Source organism: Coffea arabica, chromosome 2e (genome assembly GCF_036785885.1).
Source record: "Coffea arabica cultivar ET-39 chromosome 2e, Coffea Arabica ET-39 HiFi, whole genome shotgun sequence".
In the NCBI taxonomy this organism is placed as follows: domain Eukaryota; kingdom Viridiplantae; phylum Streptophyta; class Magnoliopsida; order Gentianales; family Rubiaceae; genus Coffea; species Coffea arabica.
Genome location: NC_092313.1, coordinates 46,515,904 through 46,525,595, shown reverse-complemented (window position 1 = coordinate 46,525,595; position 9,692 = coordinate 46,515,904). Strand labels below are relative to the sequence as shown.

Genomic DNA, 9,692 nt, shown 5'->3' with positions numbered 1-9,692 from the left:
ACCATTCTTGTTCTTGTTTGGCGTTTGGGCCCCATAAGGGGTATGTTTGGTGAACGGGATTTTGGCGTAAGCGGGGTCTACGGACATGTGTGTTTCATTCAACGTTGACGGAGGGTCAACGAGATTGGATCAAGTATTGCAACGGGAAGTTGGCTCCTGAGAGCCACCTGTATCCTTTAATTTGTGGTGTTCATTCTCTTATTTGATGTGTATATGTGCCCTAAAAGTGATTCCTGATGATTTCTACTGTTTATACTTTTGGGTACCTCATTGAGCTTCTGGCTCACCCCGTTCCGTTATCCTTGTTTTCCTTACAGGGAACCATCTTTTGGAACTTCGATGTTTTGAAGAATGAAATGAGCTAGTATAAATACTCTTTTGTATAGCTCCTCGGGAGTTGGAAAACCCTAAATGTACTTTGATCCAAATATTTCCCTTTTGATTTGTAAATTACAAATGTATGTATATAAAACTATTTAATCATGTTCATGCTTTTTATTTGGTTTGGAAAGGTTTATTCTCTAGAGTTATATAATGTTATCTGTATTCGATTGGGTTCCGGCCGGATTGTGACGTGGCAGTCACTGTTCATCCGCGGCTTATTTTCGTTCTTTGTTTTGTTTCTTTTAACGGTCGTTGTAGCGCTCGAGCACTGTATTATCTTTCGGAACAAGTTTTTCAGGGTGTGATTAGCTTAGTAGTCCTGGCGGTACTTCCATTTCGTTTTGATTTTCATGGGAACGTTGTACCAAAGATTGATTATATCTTTTAGTTCGGCTCAATTGGGTTCTAAATGTTTATCTTCTCGAAGTCCTTTTGAGCGTTTGGTAGGGTTTACGTTTGTTCTAGATCCGTAGTCCCGGCGAGAGTTGGGCAGACGGTCCGCCGAACCCTTTGGTTCGCCTTAGGGTGAGGTGGGGCTGTCACATACCTTGTGTTTGTTCGTGTCAAGTTGTTGGAAATTATTGAATTCTTGAACTTTGTTTGAGATTCTTAAGATTCTTGGTGAAAATCTTGAAAATTCTTGGACTTTCTTAATTCCATTCTTGAAAATTTGAAGTTCTTGAATTATATTCTCGAATTGTGGTAAATCTTGGGTTGAACTTTGATTACTCTTTGAGTTCTTGAAACAACTATTTCAAGTTCTTAAAAAATCTATGGCTGTTAGGTTTGTCTTGAAGCTGCACCGTGAAAAAAAAAAGAAACAAAAAAGAAAAGAAATTAAAAAAAAAAACGCAGCTCAATTCATTCAGTTTAAAGCCGTGAGCCTTAAACTTTCCAAATCATATTTGGAAACAACCAAACAAACTAACCGTTGTCACATTCCATTTCCTAGCCGCACAAGGATTTGATATTTTAGCTTTATTGACTTCCAATTTCATCCTATTTGGGCTGGGATTGAAATCGTTTTGCACCTGATTTCCAAAGAGGAAAAGGAGTATTTTTCAACCAAAACAACTGCCCTTTAAACACCATAACAGTCGAGTACAACAAACACCAAAAATTCCAGCTTCACTAGCAAACCATTGCTTCGGGTTTAACTATTCAAAATTCATGTGAATTGTCCAGCAATTTTTCCTTCAATTTATGAGTCTTTTTCACTCATTATAGTGTCCTAAAGTCATTTCCTTGAGTTCAAATCAGTCCAGATTAGTCGCATTCTTTTGGCTCAAATATCCTATAATCTTACTTCGTCTAAAGGTGATAAGTTGGTCAACACTAGAAGGAGTTCTAATTTCTTCAACGTGTTGATCAAATGGCCTTGAGAACTTAATTGGTGAGATCATTAGAGTGTTAAACCACTTGAGTGATACACAAGGGTTGAGTGTAAACACGTGAGGGAGCGAGTGAGAAAAAATTTTCTCTACTAACTCTTTTACAGGTTACATCAACATGTCAAAAGAAGGTAAAACTTTTACTTTTGATCCTACACTTCTTATGGAGGCTATGACAAGTCAATTGCGTTAAATAATGAAAGTGGAGTATATATGTTTCTCATTTGTTCTTCCACCATTTTTCCTCAAGATTTGAGGACAAATCTTTTTTTTCAAGAGGAGGAAAATGATGCGAAATATGGGCTGCATATAGGCTGCTTAAGGGCCATGTTTCAAGGTTCAAGTAGTTCGAGTTTCTATTAGTAGCTTAGTAGTTTATTTTTTAGATTTCTAGTTAATTTGGTAGGAATAAACTTGGTCCAACATCTCATGTTAAGTTGGATCCGAATTAGTTGTCAAGTCCATTGGTTAATTGAGTCGTTTTATTAGTTATTTCCTTGTGTAATAATCAACCAACAATAAGTTTTTTAATTGGGACGTGAGTTAGTTGATTAGTATTAGGTAAGTTAAGTTGAATCCATTAGTCTAGGTATGATAGGGTTAAAAATATTTGTATCTTTCCATTCAAAAGGGAGAAGAAATGACGTTTTTTTAGAGAGTTTTCTCTTGACTTGTCGCCGACCCCCTTCGAATACTTGAGATGGGTTTTTGAGTGTTCATTTATGGTTTATCAATCAAACAACACATTTGATTATGGCACCTTCCTACCAACCTTAATTCGTCTTGTCCCTGATGGAGTTAGGTTCCATCCCTTATACCAAGATTCGTTGTTCACGTGAACAACGGGTTGAGGTTTTTTTGTGTCCACAACTTGATCGAGATAGATCCTTCTACTGCCAGATCGATTCGATTTCTTCTCGAGCAGTCCTTAGAGAAATGGGTTCGCATCAAAATTTATATAATCAGTTGAAAAATCTTTTGAACATGTCTAAATTGATTTGTTGAGGAAAAACTTGCCCACCATTTTCATAAGAATAAGTGCCCGCTGGTCAACACCTTCTTAACAATGAAGGGTCATTGCCAATTTAGAGCGAATTTCCCTTTAACCTCCTCCTAAACTAGAAGAATTCGCTTCAAGATCTTGTATCCTACTTCGAATAGGTGAGGTTCGACTTTCTTGTTATAAGTATAAGCTATTCGCTTGTAGTAACATTGTCCATAATAAACAGCATTCAATCACTTTTTATCAATCAGAGACAACTGTTCATGGTGTGACGGCCCTACCTTCTCTTAGGGCATACCCTAGAAGTTAGCGGACCGCCCGCCTGGCTCTCGCCAGGACTCATTCTTCAAAGATAACATTTGATAAACCCTCTTTAATCTTGCATATCTTACATTAACTTCAGAGATAATATAACCATTGAACAACTGAACATTCACTCTTAAGTACAACTCCAATTAGCTTAAAACATAAGTTTGTCCAATAAAAGAAACAAAATACATGTTCTAAACATCCATTCTTAATATCACACCTACTCAAAACAAAAGATTCAACCGTCTCAAAATACAAAAGAAACCATGACTACAATATATACGCACAGTAACGGATTTTCCCAAAATAACTTTCTAATTCAATCCAATCACTCTTCAATCTCTAACTCCTATAAGGAAAACAAAGCTAAAAGGTTGAGCTAAACCTCAGTGAGGTTCCACACAAGCAGCAATCAATTAAACACTTAAACAAGTAGCAAAATTAAACAATTAAGGAAACACTTCACTGAATGAATTAGAGAACACTTCACTGAACAATCACTTTTAAAAGGATACGGTGCTCGCATTAGAGCCACTTCAATGCACTACACACTCCACCGAAGTCCTCCTTATAACCTCCAAAATAATAAACACTTCCCTCACTTAGATGGTCATATCAATATCAGTAATATGCTACTCCGTGGTAATACTCGAGCATACCAATGTAGTTACCCAAAGCTACCACCCTATCCGACCAAACCCTTTTGCTAGCTCGAATAGTCCTTTGAACAAAGGGTTTTGGGGCCCAGTTCAGCCGGTGTGGTAAAGTACACACACGGCTTACAGTCATGCACACTTACAATAACACTTGATCAATTATCAACCTTCGAGCTCAAGCTCAAACTAAGTCGAATGCGATAAAGTACACTCCCGACTTAGAAGGCGAGGGACAATTGAAAACATTTCATAATAAAGCACTAGTATAATCATATAAACATCATTTAAGTAATACATAGGCAATTTAAACACACAATGTGAAAGCACTTACTTAGTCAAACAAGTTGCACTTCAGTCTCGAGATTGCTTTCACGCCCACTAGTAGTTCCTGAGACAAATTTCAAGTACTATGATTATGGTATAATTCTAGGAATAGTCACTAAGTGCAGTTACTTTCATCCCCAATCCCGATTCTAAGTTGGTTATACCAAGTTTAATCATTAGAAGATACCCAAGTACATATATCATTCACTTTAGTATAATTTGGCTAAGTTTAAGCACAATAATATTGTATAAAATCTATCGAGCAACTCAAGTTAAAACCAAAATTAATTAAGGTTAAGATTTAGTCTTAAAGGTAGAATAATTGTCCAGGTTCACTTCTTCCGTTTCCTCCTAAATTAGTCTTTTCTAAATTAAAACTCAACGCGTACCTCATGCATGTCTAGTTTTAGATGTTAAGAGATATATGAAGCAAGGATATACTTATTAGTAACCAACATTAGGGAGTTAAAGCTGAAATTTCCCTTGCTCTCCCTCTTCTCGGCCCTCATTAAAAAAAAATTCTAGCAATGTTCCTTAAGTTTTCACTCTTAAACAACCAACTTTCGCTAGAACCAAAAACAGAACATATGTTACGAAATACATACACCAAAGAATGAGCACACAACAGGATTTGTGCAGGTCAAATTACTAAAAATTCTGATATAAGTTGGAAAACCAAACTCCTTTTCTCTTGGCCAAGTTGGAGCAATTCCAGCAAGTAAACCAGCTATAAAACAAACACAAACTAGCTCTAAATCTTACATGCATCACTCTAAAAACATTAGACAAGGCATAAAGCATGGATTTCAGTTATGATCAAGCAAAATTTCCAAGAAAATAACCAAAGTTGCAGCGTTCTTCTTTCCTCCTAGTTTGCTGTCTTAATGTTCCAGATTTGTTCCTGCTCTAAAGTTCATCTTTTCTTACTTTTAAACTTTCAAGTGTTACATGCATGTCAATATTAAATTATTATAAGGTGTGAACAACAACAATATGCAATTTACAACCCCAAAATCCATGGAGAAAACTGGAAAATTTCACCATTTCTCTCTTTCGACCATCCCAACAGGTTCCAGCAGGTTTCATTGACATTTCCAGCCAAGTTTATCAATGTTTTTACTAGTTTTGGAGATAAATATCCTATAAGATCAGAGATAAACATATTTCATACATTCCTAGCATAATTCTCCAAAGAAAATTCAGATTACATGCTGCAAGTCCAGTTCCGTACTCTCTCGGCTGTCACAGAATTTCTCCAACAACTAATTAGTCATTGAACAGAATTTTCCTAGGCCAGAACTCATTTTTTTCTTGGTTTTAGCACTTCAAACATTACATGCATGATCAGATTAAGGTCACCGATGGTGCACCAAACAAGTCCTAACCAGTTTCAACAAAACATTTGGCCAGAAACCGAAATTCTTTCCAACTTTACCCCATCGGCAATCATCCTTCATTGTATCAAGAATTCCAGCCAGCAGTTCATCATAATTTCATCTTAACAGGTTTTATTTGAAGATATAATCTGTATGTATGTCAAGATATATGGCTAGAGAGTGTATATAAGATATGCAACATAAGAAACAACCAGAAAATTACAGCTTAGCTCATCAAATATCGGATAACAACTTCAAACGAACATTTCCAGCTTTGTTGATCTTTGCTTTCTAGAAAGTTTCCTTCTTTACTTGGTTCTAACTCAGCCTAAGAGACTACTAGCTAAATGCAAAAGAAATGGAAAGAAAGGCTATAGTTTACCTCTGGTTCTTATGGCTCTAAGTTAGGAAAACAAGATTCTAATCTCTCTCCCCGATTCTTAGCTAAGTGGACTACGTTCCTTCTTGCCTTGTGATGGTGCTTTCTTTCTTCCTGTTCGGTGGCTGGTTCTCATGGTTGAAGAAGGCCAAAAATAGTTTCCCAGTTGTTTGTGGTCTTTCCCTCCTTTTCCTTTTAATATCTCTCCGGTAACTAGACTAAAGAATGAACTACAACCAGCTTCTACTTATTGCCTCTTAACCGACCACAATTACATTTGCATGTTACTTGGCTAGCTAATGAGGACAAGTGTCCTCCAAATTGCATGCTGTCTTGTTTGCTGTCGTTTGCAGTTGGAGAAAAAGAAAACTTTTCGTTATTTATCTCTCGGGTCTTATTGTTTAAGAAGGTAGAGATAGTTTTCTTTCGGTGGTTAGTGGCAGACAACAACAAAGGAATTGGTTTCTCTTGGTTCTAAATAGAAAGTAATAAGAGATGCTGGTAGATTGTATACCATTCTCAATTCCTAATAGAAGGCAATAGTAAGTACTAGTATATTACCCCATTCTCGGTTCTAATGGTAGACAACTAGTAGTTTCTTTCGGTTTCTAACTAAAAGGGAAAATGCAACATTTAATTCTTGTACATGTTAGGCATTTACATGCTTTCAAACAAGTGTTTTTCCATGTTTATTTTATTATTTATTTTTATAACAACAAATTCTAACTAATACTAATATTTAATGGTGTAGGTGATACAATTTCCTAATGTATTACCGGTTTATTTGTTAACGAAAAGAAGTAATTAAACATGTATTTTAATAAATAAAAGAAAATGGAAAATGTATTAAATTTTAAATAAGGCATAAAATTTTCAAGCTCTCACACTCTTTCCCCCTTACAAGAATTTTGCCCTCGAAATTCTTACCGTTATTCTCAAGTAAATCAGGATATTTTCTCTACATTTCGTCCTCCAGTTCCCATGTCGTTTTTTTTTTTTGCTGCATGGTAGTTCAATCGAAACTCAAGGTTGATTTGGTCTTTTAATTTTAGCTCATTTGTGTTTTCTTGGAAAATTTCTTACATTGATTTAGTAGATTTTCACGCATTTGATTTTAAAGAAATTTAACTAGACATGTAACTTATTCAACTATATAATATATTCAAATGACACAAATTACAATATGCATATCATATGTTTATTTGATTCATATAATTTTTTTGTTTTTACACCATTCTAGGATATTTCTAAATTCTCAACTTTATAGAATTTCTATTAGACATTTAATTTAACCAACTATTTGTTATATATAATATTTCTAAGAACAAAGTAAATAAAATAAAATAAATTCAGGGCTTACACATAATTTTCTCGAGTTCTCACACATGGTGCTACCTAACCCATCGGTTTCTTCTAACTGGACTTTTGTCAAATGCACAAGGATGGGATCTCAACTTCTGAAAGTAATACCGCTGTCAGTCCATATATAAGAGATTAAGGAGTTGCCCTAATAGAAGTTTTTATTACAATTCTATATGCTATTAATGCATAAGGTATTTTTTCATGCCAATCCTGATATGTTTCAGTCATCTTGCGAATGATATTCTTCAAGTTCTTATTTTCAACTTCCACGGCTCCATTCATTTGAGACTTATAAATAGCAGAATTTCGATATTTAATTTTGAATTGTTCACATTATCCATCCACCATGTTATTATTGAGGTTTTGGCATTGTCAATGAGCAATGCTTTTGGCACTCCAAAATGACAGATGATATTGTTTCTTAAGAAATTTGCCACTACCTTCTTAGTCATATGCTTATAAGACACGGATTCAACCCATTAAATAAAATATTCTATTATCATCAACATTAATTGATGTCCATTCGAAGTAGGAGTATCAATAACTCCAATCACGTCTATTCTCCATATTCAGCATGGCTAATGAGTAGTCATACTATGTGATTCTGTATGAGGGACGCGTATGACATTGCTATGCATTTGGCACTTGACGCATTTCTTGACAAAATCTACACAATCTTGCTCTATCCTAAGCCAAAAATATCCTATTCTCATTATCTTCTTACTCAATAAATGCTCATTTATATGTGGTCTACATATACAATTTTGCATTTTTTTCATCATCTAATTAGTTTCCTCTTCATCTGTACACTTTAGAAGGCCTAAATAGGATGTTTTCTTATATTGCATTTCTTCACTTAAGAAGAACTTTGAGGACATTCTATGCAAGAAATCTTTTGCAGCTGAATTGGCATCAAGAGAATAGGGTCCTTCTTTATAAATTCCTTGATATCACTACACTAGGGATGATCATCAAAAATCTTTTTCACAACCAAACAATGTGCCAATTTTTCTTGAAATTGAGTTTGTATAGGCTTAATCACCAACTCATCTAGTTGTTGGATTATTGAAAATAGAGTGGTTAAAGTATCAGCAAAGATATTGCGAATATGGGGAAGGTGCTTGAATTCCAAAATTTTGAATTTACTAGCCAAACTAAGCAAGCTACAATGATACAGCATAATCATTGAACCTCAAGTTGTCATTGTTTAAGTGTCTGATGTACAAGTAAACTTAAATCACTAAACACTACTAAGTTTTCAATTTCCATTTCCAACGCCATTCTTAATCCAAAAATACAAGTTTCATACTTAGCCATGTTATTAGTATAGGGAAATCACAACCTAGCAGTGGCAAGATAATGCTTTTCTTTACGTGATACGAGAATTGCTCAAATCCCAACCCTAAAAGAATTTAAAACGTCATCAAAGAACAGTCCCTATCTAGGGTATTGCTTATTCATGTCTTCCACTATGCCAACGTATAAGATTTCCTCATCAGAAAAATGAGTGTGAGTGACTGGTAATCATCTTCTCTCGATTTTTTTGCCTAGTGATCCGTTATGGCCTACCCCTTGATTTCCTTCTGCATCATGTAAACAATATCAAATTTAGACAGAATCATTTGCCACTTAGCCATTTGTCTTGTCAGTATTGACTTTTTTAACAAATATTTCAAAGGATCAGAATAAGAAATGAGATAAGTGGTATGGCCGAACAAATAGTGCCTCAACTTTTGAGCTGTCCAGGCTAAAGCACAATAAATCCTTTGAAGAAAAAATAATTGGTTTCACATGTTGCGAAACTTCTTGTTGAAGTAGTAAATGGTTTGTTCCTCCTTCCGAAATTCATTATACTTTTCTAGAACACATTTTACAGCTTCATCAAGTACAGATAGATACATAATCAAAGGTTTTCCTAATCTAGGTGGCACTAAGACTAAAGGATTCAACAAGTAATTTTTGATCTTATCAAAAGCCTATTGACAGTCATCACTTCAGTTCATTGGCTCATACTTTTTCAATAATTTGAACAAAAACTCACAGATAAAAGTCAATTGTACAATGAATCTACCAATAAAGTTAATATTTCTTAAAAACTCTTCATAACATTTTGAATTTTTGGAATAGGCATATCTCGGATTGCATTAATTTTCAGTGGATCTATCTCTATGCCCCTTGTTACTAACAATAAATCCTAACAATTTACCAGTAAGAGCTCCAAAAGAACATTTTGTAGAGTTCAACTTCAAGTTGTACTTTCTCAATCTTTCAAACAGCTTCTTCAAATCGACCTGATGATCTTTAGCCTTCTTAAACTTGATTATAATATCATCCACATAAATCTCCATCTTCTTGTGGATCATATCATAAAACAAGGTGGTTGCGGTCTGTTAATAAGTAACACTAATATTTTTCAAATCAAAAAACATTACTCAATAACAGAATATTTTTCAAAGAGTGATAAAAGTAATTTTTCTGTCCTCTTTTGTCATTAGAATTCGATGATAT

General features: G+C 34.8%; 1 long non-coding RNA gene across 1 annotated transcript; it reads right to left on the bottom strand.

The window, feature by feature from the left end:
* Window positions 1-3,210: 3,210 nt before the first annotated feature.
* LOC140037016 (uncharacterized) lies at window positions 3,211-6,277 on the bottom strand. Its single transcript, XR_011840813.1, has 2 exons — window positions 5,826-6,277; window positions 3,211-4,131 (listed from the first exon to the last, which is right to left on the bottom strand). It is a non-coding gene; the product is annotated as an uncharacterized lncRNA (long non-coding RNA).
* Between the last annotated feature and the right edge of the window lie 3,415 nt (window positions 6,278-9,692).